Below are 23503 nucleotides of genomic sequence, written 5' to 3'. Positions count from 1 at the left end.
TGTCTTGTAAGATTGTTTGTACTATCAAGTCTATCTGATAGGGCAAAGTACACGGTGACCACTGTCAAATTAATTGTTCAATCAAGAGTCGGTAATAAAGGCGTTAGCTCTGTTATGCTCCATTGCAGACAGTTACATCTCTGATAACAACCCCATTGGAGTTTATGGATCCTACATGACCTCTGTCGAAACTCAATTGACTTCTTCTCTGCAAATTCTATTAGAATTGGTCCCTGCATCACTGCTCATAATAATCAAGAACACAGAGCCTGATTTATGTATAAGCATTTTGTTGTAGTCTGACTTAAACTATAAAATACATGAGGTGGCCTTTCCCCTCCCTTTAAATCAGCCACATCCCGTTCTATACCAAAAGTTAGAAAAGAAGTTTTAAATCTCTCTCTAAAAAAAAATTGGAAATACTTTGGGGTGGGTGGGGGGAGAGTTTTATTTAATCTGTAAATGGCCTTTTGTAAAGTACCATGATCCCCAAAAATAAATATATAAATAAATCACTAACATACTCTGCAAATGCAGTCTTCTAATATGCTCTGAGATTTACCTTCAGTAAGAAATGTTTCTTTTACAGAATTTAAAAATTGCTCATAGGAACAAAAAGGACAAAATTTATCAAGAAGGCATATGCTATTTACTAGCAATTTAAAGACCTTCATGGGTTAACCATTCTTTAGAGACCTAGAAACCCCAAACAGCTTTGCCTCAAAGACCCCGTCATTCTTGTTACTTTTTTTTTTTAAGTTATCTACAATGCTCAGTAATATACATTTAGCATTGCTCAACTATTCAGCTCAGCTCACAGTTTTAAGACATATTAGAAATGACCAACAACATAAAATCTTCATAAGACTAAACACAGAACCTCTCATAACAAAGAACACTGCTACAACAAAGACGTTAAAGTTTAGGTACTCCTTTTTTATTATTATTCTATTCCTGAATTTCCACAGTTTGGATATTCCTCCAAAGAAGAATCCAGGTAGTTGTATTTATAGAAACTACTTTCATGATTATGTGGATTTCAGTAAAATCTGCTGGAAATATTTACCAAAGTATGAACAGAACGAGCTTACAGAAAATACACAGATGAAATTATTTAGCTAAATATCATACTTTCAGTACATGGGGCAAAGGAAGCAAGAAACACAGCAGCTATCAGGTTTTTCATATTAGTATAAGAATGACTGAAAATAAAGTAGAAGTTCAAAAGGTTATGATGAAATTTTAGAACTATAGAAGGACAGATCCATGGTATGGAATGATTTCACTTAGGGAATATAGGTCATAATAGGTAATATAACACAAAAAACAAGAGACAGAGAGAGTTCATCAACAACTTAAATGTTTAACCTTCACAGGTACAAATGCACTTTGGAAACTGGAAGCTGTGCAAAGATATTCAGACTTCAAAGATCAAGATACTTTCAACACTTGAGCTAGATATCAACACAGAAACTCTGGAGAAGTTAAGAAGCCAATGTAGAACCTGCAGGGAAAACTTTGAAAAGTCCTAGTAACAGGAACTCGTAATGCAAGTGTTAGAAAAGTTGCAAATATTAATTCAGTTATATTAAAGGCATAGTCTCGCCTACGCTGACTTCACTACCCTCGCAGCAGAACCCATGCTGGTTTGTTTTAAACTGATATACTCTTCTTCCCCCTGTAAATGCACTAGCTACATCATAACTGTACCCGGAGAGCAACCAATCTCCCTACGTTTACAGAAAAATCCACAGAGTGTCTTAACCTTTCTTTAGTGCCATCATCCTGACCTCTAAAGGACCAGACGCATCTCTCAACCCAGCTTCCTTCATTGGAGTTTTATAAAGTCCAAACTCATTTCTCTAAATTAAACAGATCTAGAACCTGGATTAAAAGACATCAAAAAAACAGACTCAAACACATACTGGTAGTCAAAAAGCCACATATTCATAGTGCTTTTTTCTTTAAGAAGAAGTCTTACAGGTTTGTTACCAAACTTTGCAGTGCCAGTAAGAATGTAAGCATACGAATTTGACAAACTCTGCATTTATCCTTCCCTTGGTGGTGCACAGGTGCTTAGCTGCAACCAAAAAAAAATAAAAAAATAAAAAAATCTCAGAACATCTGACCAGTAAATCACAGCTAAGAAAAATAACTAGGAGAAAACCTTTAGAATCTAAACTAAGGTATACGGGCTCTAAGGTAGAGAAAGAGCTATGGGAGCCGTTATGCTGGTGTGAGCATGAGTCCACGCAAGGTAGATTTACTGAGATTGACTGGGAGTAACATTAGGACTGGAAAAGAAGAAAACCTTACACATTTAGACATCTTCAAATTGCTTTAAGTACCACAGATGGGCCATTCTTAAATAATACCACAACACCTAACAGTAGGCCTCTGGATATGAAAAATCAACTTGGAATATGTTTTAATCTGCCTTACAGAGAAAGTTAATGTGGATTTATTAACTGCACTCATAAAATGCACCGCTACCAAGCCTGTGGCACATTTAGAATATTTAATATATATGCAAGCCTGACTATTTTAATCAAAATAAAATGCATCTCCTATAAATAAACTACGAGCACGTGGCAAAAAGATTACTCAGTGCCTATATATTACCATCATTATAATTTTTTGAAGAATTCAGAAGTATTTTAGACTGTCTGAACCCTGGAATTCTATGCATTTATTTGGAATAGATTATACAATGATGGCAGCAGTTGTGGGACACCTAGAAAGAGTCCATCAAAATTTATGACTTATAATCACTACTGCAGTTTAAATACTCTAAAGACCAATTACAAGCTTAAATCTGCTTTTTAAAGAAAAAAAATGCTGCTCCAGTTCAAGAACTGTAGATATTTCACATTGACTAGAAAGTCAGTTATTCTGTTCTCACAAAGATAATTTTCTTGATGAAAGAAATTAAAGGAACACTAGATCTGGATAAATTTATTACCCTCAATTAATGAACTTATCTTAACTTGAAACAGATCCTTTTTTCCTAATATAAGTACACCCTTGAAAGAAAGTCTACATTTGTAATAACAGATGGCTTTTCACCAGAAACTACAGACAAATTTAGTCTCAAACAAAATAAAGCTGTTTTTAATGGAGAATGCAGATTTGAAATGACAGTCCCATAAAAAAATAAATTCTAATCTCTGGATAGCTAAATTCAAAGCTTTTCTTGCAATCTACAGGCCTCCTTAGAAAACAAAAAATACCCATGGTACTCCAAACGTCATCAGCCACCACTCAGTGAAGCAGCAACACAGGTATCCAACCTAGTGATTAGCACCACAGGAATGCCATCGAGCGGCATCATTCCACAAATACTTGACATACAACAACTTTGTAGCTCAGTGCTGAAAAACTGCAGAAACCCAGGATTTAACGGATTAGAAGTGAACCTACAAACGTCACCAAAAGATTAACTACGAGTTTAAAAGGAATGTTATTCCTAGTATAGTACACAATTTAGGCCAGTCTATGCTAGTTGAAATTTCAGGTTTATCCTACCAGAACTACTTCAAAACCCTTTGTCTTTTATCCCTTTTAGAACCAAACCAAGTTCAGGTTCAAGATGCTTCAATTATGCAGTCATGTAACAGTAGTAAACTTTATTTCTACCAGTTATTTACTTCCAGCTTCCAAAACATCCTGAATTTTGAGCATTTGAAAATGTGTTCCCATAATCACATGCATTCAAAATAGTTATTGCTTACACTCAGAAACAAATTTATAACAAATATCTAACTCAAAATTTTGAGTTAACAGAGTTTGAAGCCTATTTTTCAATCTGATTGCTACATAAACACAATATATGAGAGTAACTGGAAACCTTAGTCATGCTGTTTGTCACTATTCATAGTCCAGAAACATCTCAGAAGCTTGTTAAGCGCTGCAACATAGGTATTTGGTGCCTAGCGTAGTCCATGTGACAGGAACCTTACCAAGACAATATATTCCACTGGTTTCTCATGAGAAAGTCCACTGATTAATAGCAGGAACATGAGAAAAAGCAAGCTAACTCCTCACGTGGTCCTAGAGGGGACGAAATCACCTCTCTCCTTGAGCGGGGCAATGCCCATACTTCAGTAAAATCATTGCAGGTGACAGTCCATGAATACAGATCACTGACAGGTATAACCACGTTTGGGAGGGCTCCCTGTAATCTCCTGAGCAACTTCACCTGTAAACTCACTGGTTTAGATTGTTCTATAGGAGAGGACAAACTCGGCGTCACCTTAGGCGATAATTCTAACTAGGTTTAAAACAAGACACATAGAAACTACCATAAAAATTCATATTCAAGACCACCTAGCTGACTCCTGGAAAAAAAGAACCACGCAACATCAGATACAGCTAAGGAAGTTATAAATCTTCAAACATGGATTAAAAAGCAGACCCAGGATAATTTGTACATCATGAAGCCTAGGTCCAACATCCAGCTGATTTAAACTCCAAGGTTTATGCCCTAATTAAGAAAAAACAAAAACAGGGTTTGCTGTGTGTTTCTTGTTTAGTATGAGCTGTGCATACAGTTTGGGATAAAACAGGAGAGCTTTGAGTTTTAACAACGTTGTGGCTGACAGAAATGAGGGGTAGAAGGAGCAGAGCGAAGCCATCAATCTCACCCTGCCTTTGGGCCACCAGCTGCTGTGGGGCAAAGAGCAGCCACGGGCCCTACCACAGTTCTGCGGCTGTAGTCGGTTACAGCCCCCACAACGACAACAACGGCCTCTTTAGACCTCCTTGCAACCATTTCCTTTGCGTAATTTCTACATTAATCTACTGCAATCAATTTTTTGAGTGTTATTCTTGAAGGCCAGCAGAAAGTTTCAGTTATCTGAGGATACTGCAGCCCAGCTGCTGAGATGGAGCGAGCAGGCAGGCACACGGCCTACGTTCACCTCATCGACTGCACCACTTCCCAAGCATTTCTGGATGCAATTACGGACAACTGGAAATTGGTGCAGCGAGCCACAACCGATGCAATGTTCCCACTGCTCTTCTGAAAGACAGGCTGCAGAATTAACCTTCCTCTGCCCGTCACACAACCCTGAAATGATATAGCACATTGGAACAGCACAACTGACACGCAAGCTGTAGTCCTGTGGCTTGCAATTAAAATATACATGGGTTTCAGGAGGGGTTTTTGTGCATTTTTAAGGCAGATCTTTAAAGGACACAGGAAGCAGATGGAAGAACAATATAGCAGGAGCTCAATAATGTATTCTACCCCTCCCCCCTCCTTTTTTTTTAAAAACAGGATTTGATGTGGGATGCCACCAGGCAACGTGTTGCAGGGGCAATTCTGATGGCTTCCCAGGGCACAGCATCCCACTGCTTCATGAAATCAGTCAGTTCTCTGGGCAGTGAGGAAAAGAGCACATCTGCCCACTACAGAGGCAAACAGTGACAGCGGTTCACTGTTTCTCACATTACACCGAATCAGATCTTTATTTCACTCTTCTGTTCCCTCCACAACATTACCTTAAGAAGCCAGATATGTTTTCTTTTAAAAATATATTTCATTTTGTTCAAACACAAGATTGCTTTTGCATTGTTTTGACCTAATTTCTACTACACTTGCAGAACGTTACTAACAAAAGCTGAATAGTACTCTACCCCTTATAACTTATTAGTTAATCTTACATTTTCTTCACCAGAATTTATTACTGTTTTCTTGTTTTTCAGCAGTACAGGATTTGTTTCTTGTTACCATAGAAGAGCTGAAGAAGATCTGATGTCAAGTTGCCTCTTATTTCATGACACAAAATAGTTTGAGGAAAATATAATTGCAGTATTAAAAATAGTCTTGAAATGCAAAACCAAAACTAAAGAAAAACCTCTATCATTCTCTATGGCATGCTAGTGATTTTTCTGCCATCTCATATATATACAACCATGAAGAAAAAACATCTTTTAACTAGAAACAATGCTGAATTGACTTTGACAGAAGTTAAGACAGAATTCTTGTAAAGTTTAACTCCCTTAAAATACATACACATGCAAAAGAGATCTGTCAACAGAAGGAAAAACAGCTGGCAAAGTCTTTTTTTAATCAAATAAATCTTTCTTCCTGCAAGCGTATGTCACATGATCAGATTACTTTTCCACTATAGTGTATATGCTTTAAATTAATTCTGAACCATCAAAACCATTTCACAGAAAATCCTATGATCTCAGAAACAATTACACAGAGATGAATGATGTAAAACATTCAGTTATTCATAGCAACTACAGCTGATATATACAGATTTTATGCACAGCCTGTTACAACTGAATGTGGAAGACTGCAATACCACCTGAAATTTTTTTTAATAAAATCCAAAATGGAGATTTTTTTTTTTCCAAGAACACTTGTTATTCCATGTAATAACAGATGCTGTAATTTTATATTCAGTACCATATTTTCAAGAGGGAGTTTTCTGAAGCAGAATCTGCACAGCCTCTGACTGGCACAGAAGCAGTACTCTAGGTATCTTTTTTCAGAGCCTGACTCAGCCTTTATATTTTCTGTTCTTCAGAGTCATTTCGTTTCTCATTAGCAATTTCATTTCTTGGCTGGCAGGGTAATCATCAAGAGCATCAAGTATCAATGGTCAGAGCAAGTAAATAATTATTTCTTAGGCATACAAACATAGATGCCTCATCTTTAGATTAGAGCTTGTGCCTACAGGATTAAGGTTTTACCTAGGGTTTCAAATACTTTAGCACTGTAAATGAGAGACTAGTTCCCGTTTTAAGACCTCTGAGCATCTTCTGACATAGTGACCCAAATTCTTTGTTCCTATTATGCTAGACCATTCCCCATAAAATAGACCTATCATTTGAAAATAACTTTATATTTCTACGTTGATCACGCTTCCTAGCGTGCTAGAATAACTGTGAGCACTGAGACTATGTTTACATCTGGGAGAGTTCAATACAACATAAGCCCAAGAATAATGAAAGAAATTCAGCTGTAGCAAGATGTGTGCAAATAAGATGTGCGCAACTAAAACACTGGAAACTGTACTCACTACATACAAACAGAAAAAGCACAACTGGTCAGAAATACAGTCTCTACATGAAGAAATAACTTTGGATTGATCCAAATCAGAAATTTACTAACACTTAGTGTCAAATTCAAGGATTCAAAACAATCTCTACCATTCCTTCTGATTGCTTCACTGTAAGGAAGGCTTTAAAGGGTTTTTTTGTTTGGTTGTTAAACCCAGAGGGGCTGTTCGGCAGAAGAGAGTCAGTCACCCAGTTTAAAGTTGGATCCCATCACACGATGGGAATCAATCATGAGGAATGAACACAGTCATACATGAGATTTAAATACCACTGCAATATTACTAAAAAACATCAGCAGTAAGAAAAGGTAACTCTGTCCTCAAAATCCTCAGCTGCCATTGGGGGGGGGGGGGGAACACCACACCAACCAAAGCAACAGCATAGTTTCTATATTATATCTAGAACTGAGGTCACTGTGAGAGGACAAGGACACAGATGAGACTTTGGTTACTTCAATTCAATCACCAGAGGTGGGAGATTTTCTATTACTCTAATACAGGACCAGATGTTAACAATTAGTAAGAGTCTGTAGAGCAGAGGGCTGACACTCCTAAAGCCACATGGGAACATACTTTATTGATGGTGACTTTGGGAAGGTAAGTGGAGTTTTCCCACAGGCTTTAACCAACAAGGAAGATCATATTCTAATCCACAGCATATCGCAGACTTAACCTGTCTCACTGCCAAAACAGCTTTATAAGAAAAGCTAGCTAAGGCAGCTCATTACAGGAGAATTGATAGTTATTTCCATTTTCCTCTCCCCTTTATAACGCAGATTTTTTTTAGCCTAGACTCAAGCACAATATAAACATCACACAAGATGAAGATTTAGTAAGCGCATGAAGACACCTTGGTTTTAGTAGGCTCTCAAAAATGGAAAACACTTTGCTAATTAAACTTCTACTTTGATAGAAACAAAGACACATTCCTCTACCTCTTCTGCACATCAAAGAAAGTCTTAAAATGCTACTGGCAGTCCAGCTCAGCTTACAGAGGACACCAGGTTCTCTGTGTCTTTATAGATCTACAAGAGATCTATGCGAGGCAGTATTTGTAAACACACTTCATTGTGTCTACATGACTTTGATGCCAGAGGCCTTTCTATAAAAGCTTAAAAACTTCTATCAGTCCTTCCTTTGGAAGCCACATGGCTTACCTGGGCATCATGCACAACTTTAGTAAGAGAGCACTATAATGCCAGGATGAGACAGACAGAGTCACCCCTCTGCTAGTGCTCAAAGGAGAGGGCAGATCTACTCCAACCTCAACCCGCCACTGACCTCCCTCTGGAAACAACGTTAGCAGGAATAGAATATTTTTTCATTTTCTGGATTAGCAAGTTCTAGCAGTATTTTTATATGCCCCCAGACTTTTTTTTTTTTTAAACATAAACGCTCTTTTCACTTCAACTAAGATGTGATTGGTAAAACTTTAACAAAACACTTGGGGGTGGGGGGAGGTCCTGAAGATAAGGACATAACCTATTCCATAACTGAAGACGTCTCAACATTTGAATAGTTAACACACAAACGTTCAGAGGAACACAGTAGTGTCTTTTGGTACCAAAAGGTATCCATATCTCTTTGCATCACAAAACGTTATACAGAATAGTTCTTAAGAACAGAACAAAAAAAATACACCTTTCTTGTATATGCACAGTACAGAAATTAGCCTTTAAAACTAAAGCTTCATTTTCAAACATTTAAATTCAAATGCAGAGACCACCTTTTAATCAAAAATAAGCAACTTTGGCAAAAGAACTGCTTAATAACCCTACGATTCTGAAAAATGCCATAGGCTTACTGTTTCAGATCCTCTGTAAATAATGAGGAGGAAAAATTTATGAGGGAAGTGCAAAAGGTTAAATAAAAATTGCAATAGCACAATATACAGAGATTTAAAGGATTTATTGTGCTTGTACCAGGCTTGTGAAATTTACAAAATTTCCACCAGCGCTGTAACAGGTGTTCTAAATTCTCATGTACTCTGAAGTATAATTTGCTAATTCCCCAGAAACTTGAGTTCAAATTATGCTTAGGTCACAAATGAAATTAAAGAGTTCAGTCCTACAAGAGCATAAATCTCCTGCCCCTTATGTCCAATCCCCATTTACTTCAACAGGGGTGGATACATCTACACACCTTATAAGCTCAGACCTTGCATTTGCAAAGAAAGAAGTGCTACAAACTTAACGCTCACTAAAAAACTATTTACAGCTGCAAAAATATCTACAAAATAGAGCATAACTTCAAATTTCCGACTAGCTAAGGCATGCTGAAGATGTCAATCAAAACTACTGTTGTAGAGCACCAGCTCCTGTTGCCTTGGTAAGAAACATGTACCTGCACTCTGGCTGCTTTTTTTTTTTTTTAAAGAAGTGGTGAATTTAACTTTGTTAGTTTTCACTTGCTTATGTTGTTGCTAGACATTTTGCAAGTGGGCAGAGAGACTTCATTTGTTATTTCACCTTTATTTTGTGAGCTTTTATTTATCTGTACATATAGTTAATATAAATTCTAGAAATAAATATATTTATATATTTTATTTTTAATATATATATAAAAACATATACATGAACAGAAATTCAACACCTATCAAGAAAGATGAAGTTGTTCTATCCAAGTCTTAGGTCTTGCAGACCTAAGTAATGGATCAGTCACTATCTGAGGAAAACTCAACAAAACAAAACAAAACACCCAAAACAAAAACCAAACAAACAAGCAAGCCACACACAATAAGATTATTTCTTCTCTAGAGAAACTGTAATTGAAACCTGGATTACTACACTTGCAATTATGGAAACATTAGACCTTGCATCAAGAACTGTGCTACTTTAACAGCTTTTTCTTAAACCATAACAGTGCCTAAAGAGCTGTCTGCTAATTGGACAGGTCATTTCAATATTTGCACAATAGCAAATTAACCATATACTAACACCTGTGGAATGCTTTTCTCTTCCCAGATACAGTTCATTTGTAGTCTGCATTTCTGATGCAATTAAAAATACTCGATAGTTCAAAAACTAGAACCTTAGAAACCATAAAGTCTTCTCCATACAAAGGGAAAAGAACTTCTGCAGTATCATGAGTTTCTGTAGATTTGACACATGCATAATGCAAATCAGAAATTAAGCAAAATTAAACTCGATGGCTTCAGTGCAAGTTCAGTAGAAAAGTGAGAACTACATACGAGAGTATTTTCAACTGATTTGCCATTCATATCCTTGAGAGCTAGTTTCTAACATATTATGTACATTCACGACATGTTGTTATGCCCTGTTTGAATATTGTTTCTTTGCCTGGCATTGATGTAGCATCTTTTCAGTGAAATCGAGCATGCAATTAAACAACTTGAGAGCGCCATTACACTGTTTTAGACCCATTAACTTTCTTAATGTTGAGTATCTGAAAGGGAGTTTAGTGGAAAAGTGAGCAAGACAAAACAAGCCAGAAATTGTTGCTTAGAAGTCAAACAGAATGTTGTTTTTATCTGACATAAGTTTTTTTTTCCCCCTAGCAAATCCTTTTGTTATGCTAATTCTAGAAATAAAACAGAGGTGGTTTCTCCACAGACATGTTGACTTAAAAATCACATTATTTAAGTAGGCATTTTCTTGCTTATATCAGAGATGATACCTTTTCTAACTTATAATTGGAAATGAAATGTAAAAAAAAAAAAAAAAAGCCATTCTCATTCTTTCTATTTTTTTTTTTTTTTTTAATTTTAGCCATCTTAGCCTTTGTTGATTATGTTCCCAGTTTAAAAACAAAATAATCTCGCCTAATGAAAAACATTTAAATGTTGGAAAACATACAGAAGTCACTCTGGAAATAAACGCATGTCTGCTTCTATCTTCATAGCAGCACACAACTCGGCAGCAACACTGCCGAGTGTCATGTGGTGAAATTTTTTTCTTCCACTTAAACCTATTGTTTCACATGCATTTATTGTGAAACAGTCCACAGAAGAACAGTTTTAATAAGCTCTACCACAGTCATTTCCATTTATTCTCTCTTCAAACTCTGTCCACCCCCTTGAGCATTTGAAACACAGCAGCCCCAGAGCAGCGCAGCCTTCCTGAGCTCCCTCTGGCCTGTGGCACAAGTGAGATATGGATACTCTTGCGGGGCGAGCATTACTTTTAAAATATTTTGCTGAAATAGGCCCAGGAATTAAACCACATAACGTGAAAACATCACTCCTCGCTGACAGTGCTAAAGAAGCTACGATCACAAACATACATTTAAGTTACTGTAGATATAAAATGAGACTCATCTTTCTGTTGACGAGGCTTTGTCAACACAGTTATGCCAAATAGATGAAAAGCCTAATGGGAAGCCGGAAAAAAATAGTTTAAGTTTACTACAGTGTTGTTCAAGCAACTGCTATGACATTTTTATATGAAGGTTTCCCCACCGAGCCTGACAGTGAAGCCATTACTGTACAAAATTGTGGTTAAATCTCATCAAGCTACAAACTGATTTTAGGGCCTACTTCCAACATTAAGTTGAATTACCTTTGCAGTAGGTAGCGTCCGCAGTAACCTTATTGATGTAATAAAGTGATTTCATCAAATGTGTACCATAGAATTTCTTAAATGTATCCTCAGTAACTCAAAAAATAAAATCCAATACAAGAAGAAGGAATTAATGGATTTTTTTATTTTAAATTTAAGGTAACCTTAGTTTGAAAATAACTTTTCAAAAATAAGAACTGAATTATTTAGAGACTGTTAAAACATTTAGTCTTTCCCAAAATAATTTTCTATTTATTTCATCTATAAAATAAGTTTAAGAGAACATACTGGTCTTCCAGTTAAAATTAGCACAGCTCTTTTTATTGTGTAAGAAGCATACATACATATAAAAATATAACACAAACGAACAAAAAAAAAAAAGCTTTTCTGGAAATTACTAGTTCCAACAGATGAGTTTAAAAATATAAAAACCTTGTTCTGACCTCTTTAGAAGTTCTGCCAGGAGACAATTACAAGACCGAGTCCACATAGTTTTCTTTTTCCTGGTTGCGAGCTCACATCCACAGCAGCAGTAAACAAGCTGTGTACACATCAAGGATGAACTCGACTTCATAGGAACAAGCCCAGGAGAAACTAGAGGTCATTTATTTCCACTAGTCGGAACAAATATAAAGGACTCGTCACAAGATAAAGGCAAAATACCTGCTCTGCTAAAAGCTACCATGGCAAAACTGCAAACATTTCTAAGCTGAGAAAAGTTTCTAACCTCATTTGCTAACGGGACAGGAGGGCAGGGGAGGAGGAGGTTTCCATTTTGGATGCTTGGGGGAAAGCACAGTCTAGGATGACATGACTAAACCTACAGCGATTGATTAGACATTGTCTGAAGGCAAAAAATTCTACACAATGATATTATGCATGCATTACAGTTTGTAGCTGAGCTATTATATACTGATAACCATTCATTAACTTCAGAGTGTAACAGACACCTGGCAGGCTATTTCATGCCTCAAAGAATTTACAGCAAAAGGGAGAGAGGGAGATGTACAATGCAGGTGATTTTGTATCTGGAAAATAAAATGAATAATTAAAAATTTTGTTACCTTCTGGCTGTAAAATGGATCGACATTGAGATGTCCCAACAAATGCAGATTTTAAAACAGACGCCAAATCCTTGTGTGCTATTGAGCAGAAAAGCAAGCATAATCTTTCAATTAATAACAACTACTAGTGGAATATTTTCTAGTACAAATGAATTTTATAATTAAAATCTATATGAACACATGAGAATGAGTACCACATACATGCTTCACAAGCAGCCCTACCTACACGGGTCATAAAATAATACGTGTACAGACAGTTACAGCTTTTAAGACTCCATAGCGGAAGGTTAAAAAGATGTGAAAATTAAAAATTAATATGCCTACAATACAGTTGTTCTAAACAGACAAATTCCCAAAGTTAAAATTCCCATGGGGATCTCTAAGTAAGGACACAGAATTTGGCTCCATAATTATTTCTGAAGCATTTGGGAGTCCTGTAAATTATTTCATCTGGTCCAAAGCAAGAATTATACAGGGAGGAAAGCTGGAGGGAAAAAGGAAAGTGGCTGGAATCTTACAATAGCTCCCCCTCCCCCAAAACAGAAAGACAGATATCACTATATATTGCGCATATGAAACACTGACATTGCTGTGAGCTACCTGTTCAAAGGTGAAACACATCCTCTAATAATTCAGTTCCTCCTGAGTTCAGGACCAAGCTGATAGGCTAAAAACTCAACTTTGAAACAGGATATTCAAAATCTTGGCTAATCTTCTGGTTACTCAGTACTGATCATTATACCTACACGCTCAGTGTAACAACAGTTAAGTGCAACAACCCTGATGCTACCGTACAACCAGCCCCAGACTCTCCAGCTAAATGCCTAGTTTTTAGTTTTTGTGCTTCCAGCCCATGGTTGTCTTGGACAAATACAAATGTCCAGCTTTCTCATGTCCAGCCCCATAGCCAACTCTCTCTACATCAGTTTGCATACAAGCTCTTAGAGAACTGTTCCAATAAGAAATCCTGTTCATTTAAAATGCTTTTATCCTCTCCTTGAGGTGCCTCTCAACTTCAGTAAATTCATGTCTTGAACAGAAAATATGACACTCTTTCCAGACCTGTATTTTCTGCTTCCCCCTCATTCTTTTTAAATGCTCCCATGAGTCACAGAGGGGCCATGGCCTTGTCAGACTGGTAGCTCTCCAAGGAGAATAAGGTGTGCAGGGATCGCCTTGCAGAAGCTCTCTGCTTGAGATTTTTACACATACATGCAAAATGAGAAAGTATGTTTCATAACCCTTCAGTAAGCATACCATACATATGTTGCTACTTTAGCTTCCATCTGCTAAAGTGTCACTTGGAGTTGGTAAGTGATTAGTCTCACAGTATCATCTGTGGCAGACCAATATTTTTTAGAAAAATGACAGATTCTTCCTTTATGACCGGCTTTTTTTTCCCCAAAAAATACCTAATATCCTTTCTGCTCAGAGCAGCTCTGGAGGTTACCTCTACTGAACCCATCTCAGGTAAACAATTTTTCAGGCTGACATTTTCTTTAGCCTGTTGTAATTTAGATTCCACTGGCCCCTTTTGTATTCTTCTATGGTATCAGTTAAGCATCTTCTCTACACATGCACTTTTTTCTTGGCCTAAGGACAAGCAGGTTTCACAGCTCTGGTAGCTGGAAGGAACCATTATATGTTCTAACATAGTAATATTCCGACCTGGCAAATTGCACAAGCCATAAAATTTCACAAAGCAAAGCTTTTAGTTCTGGCTGAATTAGGACACATTTTAGCAATTTTAAAAAGCTCTGTTAATTCTAAATGTATGTATAAAACTGTTGGTGTTGGACTTTTTCATATTCATACTATTAAACAAATTTACAGCAGATATGCCTTCCGCTGCCTATAATCATTGCTCAAGACGTTCAAGCGGGCTACAGGCCAAGTATTGCCCTCTAGGAAATATACAAACGTATATTAAAATATTTTCTATTTTATACATTATCAGCAACTTCTAAACATATGTGTCAATGCAGTAAGCTTCATACATCTCAGATAGATGAGCAATGGAAGACCTTATTCAAATCCAGGGGAAGCCAGTGACAAAACAAGGACTTTAATCCTCCAACTATGTATCTAAACTCCAGGAGTTCCTCATACATGCATTACAATTTACCTACCAGCTGAGAATATCTTCAGCTTTATACACAAGCAGGACATAAATTAAAAAGTAAGTGAGTGCTGCCATTCTTCACTTTGATTGACCCTGTATTCTAGGTTCTGTTCTAAACATCTGGACCCAAGAGGGTACAGATGCTCTATAAAGGCTTCGTCTGGTGGCAGAAAGCAAGGAAAATGACAACTGATCCTTACAAGTGAGAAATCTTACAATAGCCTCTTCAGATAAAAAAAACATTAAACCAAGTAAAATGACATTTAATATTGCAAAGGGAATTTCTATAAAGATGGCAAACAGGAAAAAAAAAGGTAAGTGCTTCCTGTAACGCAGAATAAAACACCATAAAAATAAAACTACTTAAATCCCAGTAACTTCCCAATCAGTGAGAAGTTAGTGGAATATTTATTTCAGCAAAAACACACACACCACCACCTAGGGCCATTAAGAGACAGCAAAATCCACATATGAGCAATATGCTGACTGCATGACTAATGAAATGCTAGACATCCATTAGCCAGAAGTGACAAGAATAACTTCTTGCTGTAACTGGGCTGCAAAATAAGAACCTTTATAACTATCTTGCTATTATTATGCTTAATATGCGTTGCTCTTTTTGGTGCCAATTAGCACAATTCATCTATTGCCTCAAACAAGGAAAGTGACATTCTTAAATTAAGAGATACTATTCTGTACTTATTTTGGGGAATAAAACCAAAACTACAGAAAAGCCCCATAATTCTTTAGTATTTCATCTAAAATAAAATCTACATTTTATTGCTATATCTGTTTTACAGTTGATGTCATATGTATCTTAAGGAGATTATTGCTCAGATTTTTCCCCCCCCCAGGCAAAAATTTCAGATATCTATCATCACATTGTTGAGTTTCATACAGTATTTTAAAAAATTTGTTTCCATAGCTATTCCATCTGTTGTACATCAATCTCAACTAAATGAGACAGTTTTAGTATAACAAGTGAATAAAGATTTTAAATAACTGAGTAGCCAGTCCCATTTGCTAAAACAACAGACACTTATGAACCTGTATCTCTGAAGAGATATATGAAGTGAATTTCTGTGCCACTTTTTTTTTTTAAAGGTTTTAGTTCATCTCTGTGTTTTCAGAAATCTGGACTTAAATACCTTCAACAGCTGGAGGACTAGGAGTCAATGCACCACAGAAACCAAGGCAAGCTATATAAAGCAGAGACTATTGCACATGGTATAAGATGAGAAAGGCTTGTACCAGGCTAGTGCACTGCAATTTAAAAACAACAACAACAACAACAAAAAAAACCCCACACACTCTGGATCCAGATATTTTAAACATCGTGCAAGTTTTGGTGTCAGTCTCTGCTTTATATAGCTTGCTTTGGTTTCTGTGGTTCCTAGCACCATCATCTGCAAAGTAGTTCCTGAATTCACCTCTCGCACACAGACAATATAAAAATGCCTCAAGAACATGCAGAAGAAAATGTGAGGAAGGGCAAACTGCGATGAAATGGGGGAGACAAAATTTTTCAGATACACTTTTATATGCAGCAAGTGTCCCTCAATACATCACTTATCTCTGGAGCTCCAAGTGCTATTGCTGTGACACTGAACAGCAGCCAGGCCACAGCAGGGAGAGGAAGAGGACCTGTACTTTGCTCTATCAGGGATAAGGCTGTCGCATTTTAAAAGAGGACAAACAACTGCTTCAGACACAGAAGTGCAACATATCCACAGACAAGCAAACACACTGTAGCTTCAGCAAGGCAGAGCCAGCCAATCATTTTATATGGATCAAGGACCATAGTAACAATTCTCACCGGGGAAGTAGTTTTCACTTTCCTTATACTCCCTTCCCCTTCTTCACCCACTTCAAGCTAAGGTACCAGGCAGGGGGGACACATTACTGTATAAAGCATTAAATTTAATCCCTTTTAGCTTTGTAGAAATTATACCCTGCAGTTCTTTCAGAGCTATTCAATGAATTTCTTACTAACCCAATGAGAAAGTCTTTTGCTTCAGGTTTTGAGAAAAACAGTCTCACAAAATTTCTCTCCATACTAGTACATTACATCTTTCCAGCATTCCTTTCTAGAAGTTTGCTTCCAAAGGCAAACTGTCTCTCCACCGTGATATCTGGAAACACTGCACTTGATAAGTATATTGTTATTAAAAAAGTACTACTGCTATAAAACACAACTTAGGAGTCCAAAAAAATAGCAAGATGGCACTATAGTTTGAATCTTTATGTTCAAGTGACCTGCTTTCAAGCTTTTCTTCACAAATAAAAGAAAGCAAGTTTCTGGCCTTCAATAAGTGTGGAATACATTGAACAAAGATTTTGTGCAGGTAACATATACATAGTTTTATTTCACACTCAACATTTTCCATGAGGCTAATATCTTTCTTCTTTCAGGACCATGCTTCACCAAAAATCTTGTCTAAATTTCTTTCCCCTATTTTACCATTATCCTTCCCACTGGCAAGAATGTCCCTGCCACAGAAATTGTCTTTTCAGATCACTAGCACACCTTCTTAACAGTTGAATGAGCCAGACATTATTCATATGAATTTTTTTAAAGGGCTTATAGTTGATACAAGTGTTTTTTCTGCCTCTTCTTTCTCAGTGATTACCTTTTGTCCCTTCTCTGCATTCCTGCATCGCACCCACTCCTAATCATGCCCTTTTAAGAAGTTATCAACACACTCCTCTGCTTTTTCCTTCCAGTGCTGACAACCAGACTACGTGTGCAGCACACTAAACCTGCATGAACGCTCAGGCAAGCCTTCTGCCAGGGAAGTCAGAAGTTGCATTTCCTATCTATTGACTGCAGGATTCAGGTATTACAATACACAAGGGTCAAGAAAATAGCTAACTTCAAAAACTATTTATCCTTTAACTCCATTTAAGCTTGAACAATCAAGCTAATAACAGAATGGATTCTGAGCTGAGGGTGGCTAGTAGTTAACATGATAAACAGGAAAGTTAAATATTTTATGAACAAATGATTATGGCTTGAGTTAGCATAGGAATTATGCTCTGGTGATCAACTAATTTTCCACTTGACTCTTTCTCCACAGTCATCAGGACACCATTGGGCAAGAATCAAAATTTTACCTTGGGTCTCTACAAAAACCTGTTCAGCTGCAGAGGCGCACAGTGAGAATTATGATTACGGAAGTTAAGCACACCCCTTTAAATCAGTACAATCTGTCATAAAAATAAAATAAAGTCAGCAGAAACAAGAAAACTCAGGACTCGCCTACATAACCAAGACATTAGTAAGCCAAAACCAGGATTTTCTTTGTGGCAAGAAACAACTGAAAACTTCTGTAGAGTTCCTTCTACTAAACTGAAGCTAACAGTAGAAAATGCTTCTGGGGAATAAAACAAGGAAATATTATATCACACATCAGATAAGCAGCAAAGCTGGCAAAGGGGAAGCAAAGGGATCATACTGTAAGGACAGCAAAGACTTGGGGGACTGTTAAGAATAACCTCCCCATTCAGCAGCTTCTAGCTATCATATCAGGTAGGCTGTCACACGGATCCATATCCAGAATTTTACATTTTTCTATTAAATCTTCTTTTCACAGAATCACAGAGTAGTTGAGGTTGGAAGGGACTCTAGGGATCATCTGGTTCAACCCTCCTGCTCCAAACAGGGTAAACTGCAGCAGGTTACTCAGGACTGTGTCCAGTCAGGTTTTGGATATCTCCAAGAACAACACTTTTGCTTCTCTCTTCTCAAAACCAAATGTACCGGGACAAGTCATTCTTCTGTTTTCTTTTGCACAGTCTCTGGTCTCCCCTGAGCCATCAAAAGTAACAGGAAAGCAGTATTATTTTGTGTGTGTGTGTGTATACATTATATATATATATACACACACACACACACATATACATATACATATATATACATATACATACATATATATAATGTATGCAGAATATGAAATCCAAAATAAATAGAAGTGCCCCTCTGATCAAGATATACCAGCTCAGGTAAAAAGCTAGAAGCCAGTTAGAGGAACTTTAAATTTGTATTTATTTTAAAAGAATGAGTAAAAATGCCAGATAGTTTCAACCGGACACGTCCCGTTCTGACTACTGCATCATCTTTCTCCCACAGCATCCATATACTTTTCCAACTTGCCTGCCATTCCTAGTTTTCAACTCTTCCATTAGGTCCCTCTTTTAAATTTCATTATTTCAACTTCCATATAGCCCCCATTTTAAGTTCATTCAACAGGCCATAAAGAAAAAACACAGAAGGAGAGAATACCAAGACATCCTCCCACGGTATCTAGACATCAACAATATCACACTACTTTGGAGGCCCTTCATAGAAGCACTTTCCCACTTTCCTCCATGTTACACCAGTGCCACAGATCAATGACCCTGACCTAAGTCCATAATGCTATCCTCTCTCTTAAACCTTCCTCGGGACAGGGATCAAGAGGATACATGGCTAGACAATACTAGGGAAATTGTGGATGCTCTTCTAATTGGTAACTTCTCAAGCACCTGAGCTAACAACGCCTGGTTTCCGCACTGTGCTGTATTTTGTGGTCAAATGACTTTCACTGTCTGAGGAAATGCAAGCTCTGGCTGAAGCCTGTCCTGCAACAGAGGCATTTGTAATGTCTCCCACATCATGGTGGGACAATAAGGTGTCTAACAAGGATTAGCTCTTCTGGTACCAATTCTCTCAGGACATTTATTGGGTCTTTTTCTTCTACACGGCCACTTATTTTCATTAAGCTTCTAGGACGCTAACCTACTTTGAACCCCCGCCTCCATTAAACTTTCATGAATTAACCAATAGTTTCAAAACATGAGTAGGTGGGGTGGACAGACATGACAAGAATTCTGTAATCTTCACCTATATTATTTTTAACAGTTCAAAATAATTGTTGCATCTGGTTATGATCAAGACTGTAGGTGTTTCAAGAGAGAACAATACCACCCCATGTACTATACAGCCAAAAGCACAGAGCGGCCTTTGAGTACAATTACAATGGAGGTTATCACTAACAACAAATTCCAATGCCTGTGGACAGGATATCATTAGTAGTTCTTAAATTATTTAAATTTTTAAAAAATGCTCTAATGCAGTGTAAAACTTCCAGTGTCTTGTGCAAAATGGAGAGGAAAAAAAAAACACTCTCAGGAGATAGCTGAAACTAATTTTGTCACTACATATTATATTAGCTAGAAGTTATCCACTTTTTAATCACTTATGTTTTCCCTCATAGCACTAATTTTAATTTTGTACTTGCACAATTATAATTTACCCAAAGAAAATTAATACTAAAGATAATCCAGTTCACAAACTTATTTTGGTGTCTTTATCATTTACCATGTGCAGATAATCTTCCTGTGGTGCACATCAGTTTTTAAAAAACAGTAATGTTATGGGCTATAGTATGCAGAGAAAAAAATATATAACATCAGGTATGGATTTCAGATACATAATAAAGCCTAAATTTAGATTTACCAGAAGACCGCAACTCAAATTGTCAGTCACAGCTTGACAAGACAACAATTTTGCAATAATACCTTTCAGATTACAGATCAGTATCAGCCTGGGCAATTGTAATTGCAGAATCACAACAGGGTAAGATCTTACCGACTTTTAAAGCATGTCTAAGCTTAAATTTTCCTTTTTCATAAACAACAGACACAGCAAATAAACAGTTGACCTGGGAGAAATTATTTTCAAGAATGCCTGTCCTTTTCCCATTTCTACTCTTATACTATAACAGGAGCAAAACCAGATTGGCAGCAGAAGGCATTAGCAGCAGCCTCGAGACTGCAAAGCAGGGCAGGAAGGGAAAAAGGACACAGGCAAGGGCATTGCACTTCTGCCTAAATCAAGGCCAAAGAACCTGAAGGGGTAGGGAGGAGTACTACCCAAAAGGAAAAGAGAGGGTTTACATCAGACTTTCCATTCCCAAAGCAAACCTACCAAGCGATAGTGCTAATAGGGACACAGAAAATTCTCTGGCCACCCAAGAGGGTGCTGTGAGGGAGGCAACAAACAAAATCAGAGGGCAGGCCCTGAGAACTTAGGAATCCTATCCTAAACACCAAATCTTCCTCCTTCTCCACCTTTCACCTGCCTCTCAGCAGAAGAAAAGGAAGGTGGAGTCTGTAAACATGATTTCTAATATAGGCTTTATCCCTCTTGACCAAATGGTTTATAGCCTTTTCTGGAAGAGATCCTGCGGGACAGCACAGCTGACAGCCCGTTCTCTTCACTCTTGCAGAAGATTTCCTTGGCCACATGTGACAGCAGCATAGAAGCCATGTCACGTACTGCTCCAGGTCGCATTAGGACAGAAACAAGCATTTCCATTTTTCTCTTTTTAAGGTTACTTCATCCTCTACTATCACAGCAAGAAGACATTATGGAGGGAGTATATTCTTAAAAAAAAAAGTTACTTTTTTTTTTTTAGGGTATTAGTTGCTCAGCTACAGATAAAAGCATTTCTCTTATTGGCGTTGTGTGATTTCTCAGGACTTGGGAAATATTCTGATACATCTACAATGAACCTGAACTCTGATACTTTACATAGCTCATATCTCACATATAATTTTGTTTTGCATCCTTTGCGGTTACTACACATAACAAGAGATGCATCAAGAGACAACAGCATTGCAATTCCATTCTAAATTATGGGTTAGATGTACTAAAAGAAGTTATAGCATGTAATTCCCAGGATTATCCTACCTCGGAAGCACAAAAACATAACTAATCCTAATAGTCATGCTGCTTCTACAGTAAAATTATCGCTAATCAAACATAATTTGTTTATACTCCTCTACTTCATATGAGGTTATACATCTTTAAAGCTACTGGAAACCTGCTTGGAGGTCTATCATTGAAACAACATAAAAAACACACCATACATCTTGCATGTTAAATGCATTATTGCCAACAAACTCAAACACGACAGGGTATCAAGTCAGGTTAACAACTTTTAATTCATTGTGCGATATGGCAGATTATTTTTTTTTAAACAATTTTAAATAATTAAAAAATCCCTTCTGTTATTCCAGTCTATTAACAATCCTGAAAATACAGCAGTCTACATAAGAAAGCTTTTTATATAAACAAACTTTAAATGGGGACTTTTTATTGTTTAATATGTAAAAAATTATGATTGTAATACTTAATGATCTTCATCTGATGAGAAATCATGAAAAGCTGTCAGATGAAGAATGTATCATCTAATACTAATTCCCTACATTTCAGTATTCCTATGGAACAAAATACAAACATACCAGCAACACCTAAGAGCAACTAAATAGTATGTTTTCAAGAACTGCGAGTCTAGCATAGTTTTGAAGCTATCTCTATACCAAATAGCACTAGAAGTATTTTCCAGAGATAAATTTGGAGACCATGAATCCCATCCCCTCATCCATTGCTGGAGGCCTTGTGCATGCCAGGCTTCCCCCTGTGCGTGGAAAGCATGTCCCTTGGCTCACATCTCCCGACGGAGCGCTCTGCCAAAGGAAACTCTGTCTTCGGCATTTAAGGACATGTCTTAGCTCTATTAAGTGGATGATAGCTCCTCCATGGAGAAATCCCCATGGCTACAGAGCCAGAGTAACTAGCTCCTCTCCTCCTGCCCAGCTCCTGCAGTCGCCAGTGAAAGAGGTGCACCTAGAGGGTTAAGGGCTTGCAGTCGTCGGACAGAGCTGCACAAATGCAAGCCAGAGCCATGCAGATACAGAGGATCTCAACCTTCATCTCAATCTTCAATTGCAACCTTGTGACTCTCTTTCCGAACTGATCCCAGCTTCTGTGTACAATATTCTACTATGTGGTTACAATGTAATGGTATTTTTGTATCTTCAGGATGCTGTTAACCCAAGCACTCCACACTTAAACAATGGTGTGCTGACTTTCATTATGACAATTTAAAAAAAAAATACTAGCATTCAAGAGTGTGTCTACGATGAAAACACAGTAGTGAATGTAGGAGTATGTCAATTTAGCTATTTTTAAGCCAGATGAAGCACAGCAAGGACCATAAGCTTGCTACTCAGCATTTAATACTTTGTTAATTACCCAACTGTTTACCCAAATTCTTGTTTAGGTTTCACAGATTGCAGTAGCCTCTGCTGCCATAGCTAGCTTGCAACAGTCCTAAATTAGATATATTTCTCTCTCTAGATATGTTGACAGAAGTCGTATTCATTCAGAAACACTCTCATTCATACTACTTCATGTTCTGTTACTGTAGTCTGAATGGCCTCTGATCATAACCATAGACAAAACACTTGTCTATTATTTCATAGTCTATATACAACATATATTTCACAGAATCACAGAATGGTTGAGGTTGGAAGGGACCTCTGGAGATCATCTAGTCCAACCCCCCTGCTCAAGCAGGGTCACCCAGAGCTCAAATTTCTCAAATTTCATTTTTCTTAAGTGTCTCCTTCCCTTCAAGGCATAAATAGTATATAATTTGAAAATCGGCTAAGGTTACCCCTCTTTGTTACTTTCTCTGAGACCCAGATTCTAGAAAGTACTTGTTTGTTCCCAAATGTCAATCAGGATGAAGTTTTCTTGCGCTGAATTCTTGTAAAGCGCATCAAAATACAGTGCTGTGTAAAAGTACTGTGCAAGAAAACAAAAAAAAGGCACAACTGACTTCCATATTCATTCTGACTCATTCTAAATTATGGGTAAGTCCTCAATTTAAAAATATA

The 23503-nt window shown here is 37.3% G+C and overlaps 1 protein-coding gene across 2 annotated transcripts in view; it reads right to left on the bottom strand.

The window, feature by feature from the left end:
- SMYD3 (SET and MYND domain containing 3) overlaps positions 1 to 23503 on the bottom strand; it is a 439696-nt gene that overhangs the window by 412367 nt on the left and 3826 nt on the right. The gene's annotated exons all lie outside the window — the stretch shown is intronic.

The sequence above is a fragment of the Apteryx mantelli genome, chromosome 3 (assembly GCF_036417845.1).
Source record: "Apteryx mantelli isolate bAptMan1 chromosome 3, bAptMan1.hap1, whole genome shotgun sequence".
In the NCBI taxonomy this organism is placed as follows: Eukaryota; Metazoa; Chordata; class Aves; order Apterygiformes; family Apterygidae; genus Apteryx; species Apteryx mantelli.
Note: the sequence above shows the minus strand (reverse complement) of the source record. Positions and strands in the feature narration are given on the sequence as shown.